This window comes from Chiloscyllium plagiosum, unplaced genomic scaffold (genome assembly GCF_037043375.1).
Source record: "Chiloscyllium plagiosum isolate Xiang-an unplaced genomic scaffold, Cpla_swu_hap1 HiC_scaffold_6, whole genome shotgun sequence".
Taxonomy (NCBI): domain Eukaryota; kingdom Metazoa; phylum Chordata; class Chondrichthyes; order Orectolobiformes; family Hemiscylliidae; genus Chiloscyllium; species Chiloscyllium plagiosum.
In genome coordinates, this window is record NW_028270144.1 from 7,729,308 (window position 1) to 7,737,857 (window position 8,550).

Genomic DNA, 8,550 nt, shown 5'->3' on the forward strand with positions numbered 1-8,550 from the left:
ACGTCTAAAACAGAGACCAAAAGTGCATACAGTATTCCAGATACAGTCTAACCAAGCTCCTATACAATTGTGGCAAGACCTCCCTAGTCCTTTACTCAAGTTCTCTTGCATTAAAGACTAATATTCTTTAGCCATCGTAATAACTTGTTGCACCTGCATGTTAGCCCTTGGTGACTTATTGACAAGGACCTAGATCCCTTGAGACAATTACACTTTCCAACATCTTACCATTTACAAAGTACTCTCCTACTAAAGTAGATAACCTTACTTTTTGCTACATTATATTCCATTTGCCTTTGTTTTGCCCATTCACCTTGCAGCATCTATTTGGGAATGCCATTACAGTAGTGTTGTGTTTGAGGGGAGATTTAACATGCACTCTTTTTACAGTAGCAACTTCCAAATGGTAAGTTCAAAGGTCCAGTTTTTCATGAGTGGATGAATGAATGGGGTGAGAGAGTGAATGGGTAGGTGTGAGGGTAGGGATGTGCATGAAATCAGGAGTGGGATTGTGAGTAGGGTGGGGTTTCATAAATGAGTGGGGGAGATGGGTAATGTGTTGGGTAGAAGCAGTAGTTAAGGTAGGTGAGATCAGTAGGACAATATTTAGTAAGCCAGGTTCAGAGGACTAATCAGGTCAGGCCAGCGATTATACAGATTGTGTTGGGGAGGATAGTCAGGTCAGATGTGGAGGGTAGTCAGGTTGGGGGAGATTTTGGGGTCAGTTAGGTTAGGGAGCATTCAGTGCATCAGAGGTTAGTGGGAGGGTCAGAGTAAGTACTAGGAGAAAGTGAGGACTGCAGATGCTGGAGATTAGTGCTTAAAAATGTGTTGCTGGAAAAGCGCAGCAGGTCAGGCAGTATCCAAGATACAGGAGAATCAACATTTCAGGCATAAGCCCTTCTTCAGGAATGAGTAAGTACTGCTGATCTGTCCAAACTCTCCAAAATTAACTCAGAGTCGGGGACATGCGCCGAGTGTCCCAAGGAGTAAGGGGTTGCACATCAAAATTTAAAATTTGCCAGATTTCCTCCATGTAATACTGTCAGAACTGCTATAGCATTGTGACACCGATTTTCCTCTGATCCAGAGACTGGACGATTTGAGTCAATTATGTTTGAAAGTTCAAAATTGTTCTTTTTTCATTTTAGCATAGCTGCATCTTCGTTATCTTTGTTGCATTACTTCCCACTATTGAACACAGTGGTGTTTTGTCAATGCAAGTACTTGATCTTCTACTCATATAGGTAACATCAATCTCACATATTTCTAGTACCTGTAACTTTAACTTTTGATCAAAAGACATTTGACATAGTGCTGCACAACAAACATCTGAACAAAGTGAATAGGTAATAGACAATAGACAATAGGTGCATGAAAGGCCATTCTGCCCTTCGAGCCTGCACCACCATTCAATATGATCATGGCTGATCATCCTTAATCAGTATCCTGTTCCTGCCTTATCTCCATAATCCTTGATTCTACTATCCTTGAGAGCTCTATCCAACTCTTTCTTAAATAAATCCAGAGACTGGGCCTCCACTGCCCTCTGCGGCAGAGCATTCCACACAGCCACCACTCTCTGGGTGAAGAAGTTTCTCCTCATCTCTGTCCTAAATGGTCTACCCCGTATTTTTAAGCTGTGTCCTCTGGTTCGGCACTCACCCATCAGCAGAAACATGTTTCCTGCCTCCACAGTGTCCAATCCTTTAATAATTTTATATGTCTCAATCCCCTCTCAGTCTTCTAAACTCAAGGGTATACAAGCCCAGTCGCTCCAGTCTTTCAGCGTAAGGTAGTCCCGCCATTCCAGGAATTGACCTCGTGAACCTATGCTGCAACTCCCTCAATAGCCAGAATGGCATTCCTCAAATTTGGAGACCAGAACTGCACACAGTACTCCAGGTGTGGTCTCACCAGGGCCCTATACAGCTGCAGAAGAACCTCTTTGCTTCTATACTCAATCCCTCTTGTTATGAAGGCCAGCATGCTCTTAGCCTTCTTCACTACCTGCTGTACCTGCATGCTTACCTTCATTGACTGGTGTACAAGAATACCCAGATCTCTTTGTACTGCCCCTTTACCTAAATTGATTCCATTTAGGTAGTAATCTGCCTTCCTGTTCTTGCCACCAAAGTGGATAACCATACATTTATCCACATTAAACTGCATCTGCCATGCATCTGACCACTCACCTAACCTGTCTAGGTCACCCTGTAATCTCCTAACATCCTCATCACATTTCACCCTGCCACCCAGCTTAGTATCATCAGCAAATTTGCTAATGTTATTACTAATACCATCTTCTATATCATTAATATATATTGTAAAAAGCTGCGGTCCCAGCACTGATCCCCACTGGTCACTGCCTGCCATTCTGAAATGGAGCCGTTTATCACTACTCTTTGTTTCCTGTCAGCCAACCAACTTTCAATCCAAGTTACTACTTTGCCCCCAATACCATGTGCCCTAATTTTGCTCACGAACCTCCTATGTGGGACTTTATCAAAAGCTTTCTGAACGTCCAGGTACACTACATCTACTGGATCTCCCTCGTCCATCTTCAGAGTTACATCCTCAAAAAATTCCAGGAGATTAGTCAAGCATGATTTCCCCTTCATAAATCCATGTTGACTCTGACCTATCCTGTTACTACTATCCAGATGTGTCGTAATTTCATCCTTTATAATAGACTCCAGCATCTTTCCCACCACTGAAGTCAGACTAACTGGTCTATAATTTCCTACTTTCTCTTTCCCACCTTTCTTAAAAAGTGGTACAACATTAGCCACCCTCCAATCCACAGGAACTGATCCCGAATCTATCGAACTCTGGAAAATAATCACCAACACATCCACGATTTCTCGAGCCACCTCCTTCAGTACCCTGGGATGTAGACCATCAGGCCCCAGGACTTATGAACCTTCAGACCTAACAGTTTCTCCAACACCAAATCCTGGCAAATATAAATTCCCTTCAGTTCAGGTCCTTCAGCCACTGTTACCTCAGGGAGATTGCTTGTGTCTTCCCCAGTGAACACAGATCTGAAGTACCAATTCAATTCTTCTGCCATTTCTTTGTTCCCCATAATATATTCCCCCGTCTCTGTCTTCAAGGGCCCAATTTTAGTCTTAACCATTTTTTTGCCTTTCACATACCTAAGAAAGCTTTTACTATCCTCCTTTATATTTTTGGTCAGTTTACCTTCGTACCTCATTTTTTCTCTGCGTATTTCCTTCTTAGTAATCCTCTGTTGTTCTTTAAAAGCTTCCCAGTCCTCCGTTTTCCCACTTATCTTTGCTATGTTATACATTTTCTCTTTTAACTTTATATGTTTCTTAACTTCCCTCGTCAGCCACGGCCACCCATGCCTCCTCCTAGGATTTTTCTTCCTTTTTGGAATGAACTGACCCTGCAACTTCTGCATTATACACAGAAATATCCGCCATTGTTCCTCCACTGTCATCCCTGCTAAGATATTGCACCATTGAACTTTGGCCAGCTCCTCCCTTATAGCTCCATAGTTCCCTTTAGATACTTTTTCAAGTTGGCAACAGGTTTGTAGTGGAATTCCCAGGGGTCAGTTGTGGGATGTTTGCTTTTCCTCATAGTCTTGGGGTACAGGATACAATTTCAAAATTTGCAGACATACAAAATTTGGAAATATCATATGAAGCATATTCGTAGAGTCATACAGCACTGAAACACATCTTTTGGTCCAACAAGTCCATGCTGATCGTAGCCCCAAGCTAAACTAGTCCCACTTGCCTGCATCTGGCCCACAACTCCCCAAACATTTCTTATTTATGTACTTACTCAAATGTCTTTTGAATATTTTAACTGTACCCACATCCATCGCTTCCCCTGAAAGTTCATTCCATACACTAACCACTGTCTGTAAAAGAAGTTACTCCTCATGTATTTTTTGAACCTTTTTCCTCTTATCTTAAAATTATGCCCCCTACTCTTGAAATCCCTAAGGGGAAAAGACACCAGTCATTAATCTTATCCAAACCCCTCACAATTTTATAAACCTCTGTGAGGTCACCTCTCAATATCCTACACTGCAATGAGAAAAGTCCCAGCCTCCCCTTTTAACTTAAACCGGGAACATCCTGGTAAATCTTTTCTGAACCCTCTCAAACTTGATTAGACCACTCCTATAACAGAATAAAATACCCTTAACATGGCGACCAGAACTGTGCACTGTAGAACTTCAGGAGAACATAAGCAAGTGGGTGGAGAGGTGTCAAATCAAGTTCAATGGAGAGGTGTGTGGGATAGGACATGTATGACCTGTAGAATTCAAAGCAACCCAATGAACTGAGCGTGCATAAAGGTATGGCTGCTGGATTTGAACATGAATCTTGAAGGGTACAGGACATTTAGGTATGGAAGGAAACTAAGAAATGTAGAGGGGCGGTTCTCCTCGTTCCTGATAGTGTTATTGTAACAGAGAAGGTGAAGTTCAGGAAACCAAGATGTGGAAACAAGTTGAGTAGAAATGATAAAGGTACAACATGTGGGCGGCACGGTGGCACAGTGGTTAGCACTGCTGCCTCACAGCGCCAGAGACCCGGGTTCAATTCCCACCTCAGGCGACTGACTGTGTGGAGTTTGCACGTTCTCCCCGTGTCTGCTTCGGTTTCCTCCCACAGTCCAAAGATGTGCAGGTCAGGTGAATTGGCCATGCTAAATTGTCCGTAGTGTTAGGTAAGGGGTAAATGTAGGGGTATGGGTGGGTTTCGCTTCGGCGGGTCGGTGTGGACTTGTTGGGCCGAAGGTCCTGTTTCCACACTGTAATCTAATCTAATCTAATCTAACAACGCCTTGTGGGAGTGGTGTACAGGTTCCTAACCAAAACCGTATGGGAGGGTGGAGTATAATAAATAATGACAGCTTGCCAGAAAAGCACAGAGATAATTGTAAAAGGTTTTAATCTTGTCGTGACCCACTGGAGTCACGTACTGGAAATCAAGCCTCACCATTCCCAGTCACAACAAAAGTTTAAAATTTAATGAAACTGAAATGAATCCCAAATGCATGCTGAACTGTGATCGAGGATTAAAAAGGAAACCACATCAGGGTTCTTTAGGAACAAATAAATATAACCAGTTGTTGAAACGGTCTTAACTATTAATGCTTCTTAACAAGAACAGTAAAAGAACAGGATTTCTACTTCATGTATCTGAATTTGATTCCCTTTAAAACTCCCATATGTGCATCCAGACACACCAAAGAGAAAGATAAAGACACAAAACATAAATATTGTAAGTGGAAAGAAAAAAAAAGGTGTCAGAGGAACAACAGTGTTGAATCACTCAACCAAGATCACAAAACTAGATGGATTCATTCCACAATCCTTTTCCTTTCTTAACTGATACCTTGAAGTTATTTGCAGTGATGATCAGTGTTTAGTTCACTGCTTGCTTGGTCATCTGGTCTTTCTTTGTTCTGAGTGCTTGAATATTATTCCTTTCAGCAATTCTGAATGTGGTTTTTTTAGATTAGATTAGATTCCCTACAGTGTGGAAACAGGCCCTTTGGCCCAACAAGTCCACACCGACCCGCCGAAGAGTAACCCACCCAGACACCCCCCCTCCCCCCCTCCCTCTGACTAATGCACCTAACACTACAGGCAATTTAGCATGGCCAATTCACCTAACTTGCACATTTTTGGACTGTGGGAGGAAACCGGAGCACCCGGAGGAAACCCACGCAAACACAGGGAGAATGTGCAAACTCCACACAGACAGTCGCCCGAGGCTGGAATTGAACCTGGGACCCTGGTGCTGTGAGGCAGCAGTGCTAACCACTGAGCCACCGTGCCATTTCTTTATTCCTACTTTGATGGAAAGCTGGAGAAGGCAATTTTCCAGAGAAAGGGAACGGGGTGATTTGATTAAAACATACGATCCTGAGAAGTCTTGACAGGGCTGATTTGGGGAGGATCGTTCTTCGTGGGAGATTTTAGAACTTGGTATCATTGTTTAAAAATCAGGAGTTGCCGATTTTTTCTCAGAGGGTCATGAGTTTTTGGAATTCTCTTTCTCTGAAAAGGTGATGGAAGCAGAGTCCTCGAATATTTTAAAGGCACAGGTAGTTGGATTCTCACCATGCACGAGGTGTAAGGTTATCAGGATAGGTGGGAATGCAGTTTTGAGGTTACATTCAAATCAGCCATGACTTTATTCATAGAATCATAGAGTCATAGAGTCATAGAGATGTTCAGCATGGAAACAGACCCTTCGGTCCAACCCGTCCATGCCGACCAGATATCCCAACCCAATCTAGTCCCACCTGCCAGCACCCGGCCCATATCCCTCCAAACCCTTCCTATTCACATACCCATCCAGATGCCTTTTAAATGTTGTAATTGTACAGCCTCCACCAGCTGGCATCTCACTCCATACCCATACCACCCTCTGCATGAAAACGTTGTCCTGTAGGTCTCTTTTATATCTTTCCTCTCTCACTCTCAACCTATGCCCTCTAGTTCTGGACTCCCCCACCCCAGGGGAAAGACTTTGTCTATTTATCCTATCCATGCCCCTCATCATTTTACAAATCTCTATAAGGTCACCCCTCAGCCTCCGATGCTCCAGGGAAAACAGCCCTAGCCTATTCAATCTCTCCCTATCACTCAAATCCTCCAACCCTGGAAACACTCTTGTAAATCTTTTTTGAACACTTTCAAGTTTCACAACATCTTTTTGATAGGAAGGAGACCAGAGTTCCACACAACATTCCAACCAATGTCCTGTACATCTGCAACGTGACCTCCAAACTCCTGTACTCAATACTCTGACCAATAAAAGAAAGCATACCAAATGCCTTCTTCACTATCCTATCTACCTGCGACTCCACTTTCAAGGAGCTATGAACCTGCACTCCAAGGTCTCTTTGTTCAGCAACACTCCCTAGGACCTTACCATTAAGTGTATAAGTCCGGCTAAAATTTGCTTTCCCAAAATGCAGCATCTCACATTTATCTGAATTAAACTCCATCTGCCACTTCTCAGCCCATTGGCCCATCTGATCAAGATCCCATTGTAATCTGAGGCAACCCTCTTCGCTGTCCACTACACCTCCAATTTTGGTGTCATCTGCAAACTTACTAACTGTACCTCTTATACTCGCATCCAAATCATTTACATAAATGACAAAACGTAGAGGACCAGCACCGATCCTTGTGGCACTCCACTGGTCACAGGCCTCCAGTCTGAAAAACAACCCTCCACCACCACCCTCTGTCTTCTACCTTTGAGCCAGTTCTGTATCCAAATGACTAGTTCTTCCTGTATTCCATGAAATCTAAGCTTGCTAATCAGTCTCCCATGGGGAACCTTGTCGAACGCCTTTCTGAAGTCCATATAGATCATGTTTATTGCTCTGCCCTAATAAATCCTCTTTATTACTTCTTCAAAAAACTCAATCAAGCTTGTGAGACATGATTTCCCACACACAGAGCCATGTTGACTATCCCTAATCAGTCCTTGCCTTTCCAAATACATGTACATCCTGTCTCTCAGGAATCCCTCCAACAACTTGCCCACAACCCACATCAGGCTCACTGGTCTATAGTTCCCTGGCTTGTCCTTACCACCTTCTTAAACAGTGGCACCACGTTAGCCAACCTCCAGTCTTCTGGTACCTCACCTGTGACTATCGATGATACAAATATCTCAGCAAGAGGCCCAGCAATCACTTCTCTAGCTTCCCACAGAGTGATGAGGTCCTGCGGATTTATCCACTTTAATGCATTTCAAGACATCCAGCACTTTCTCTTCTGTAATATGGACATTTTTCAAGATGTCACCATCTATTTCCCTACAGTCTATGTCTTCTATATCCTTTTCCACAGTAAATACTGATGCAAAATACTCATTTAGTATCTCACCCATCTCCTGTGGCTCCACACAAAGGCCGCCTTGCTGATCTTTGAGGGGTCCTATTCTCTCCTTAGTTACCCTTTGTCCTTAATGTATTTGTAAAAACCCTTTGGATTCTCCTCAACTCTATTTGCCAAATCTATCCCCTTTTTGTCCTCCTGATTTCTCTCTTAAGTATATTTCTATTTTATACCTTTATACTCTTCTAAGGATTCACTTGATCTATCCTGTCTATACCTGACATATGCTTCCTTCTTTTTCTTAACCTAACCCTCAATTTCTTTAGTCATCCAGCATTTCCTCTACCTACCAGCCTTTCCTTTCACCCTAACAGGAATATACTATGCCTGGACGCTCGTTTCTGAAGGCTTCCCATTTTCCAGCCGTCCCTTTACCTGCGAACATCAGTCCCCAATCAGCTTTTGAAAGTTCTTGCTTAATACTGTCAAAATTGGCCTCTCTCCAATTTAGAAGTTCAACTTTTAGATCTGGTCTATCTTTTCCATCACTATGGTAGAACAGCTCGAGGGGCTGAATTGCCTAATTCTGCCTCTAATTTATTTATTTGTACATACACATCCAAAATCTTAAATTAAATGTAATCATCACAGCCTATCCTTTTCACCAAATTGCATTTCCTGCTTCTTCCCTGCTTTTA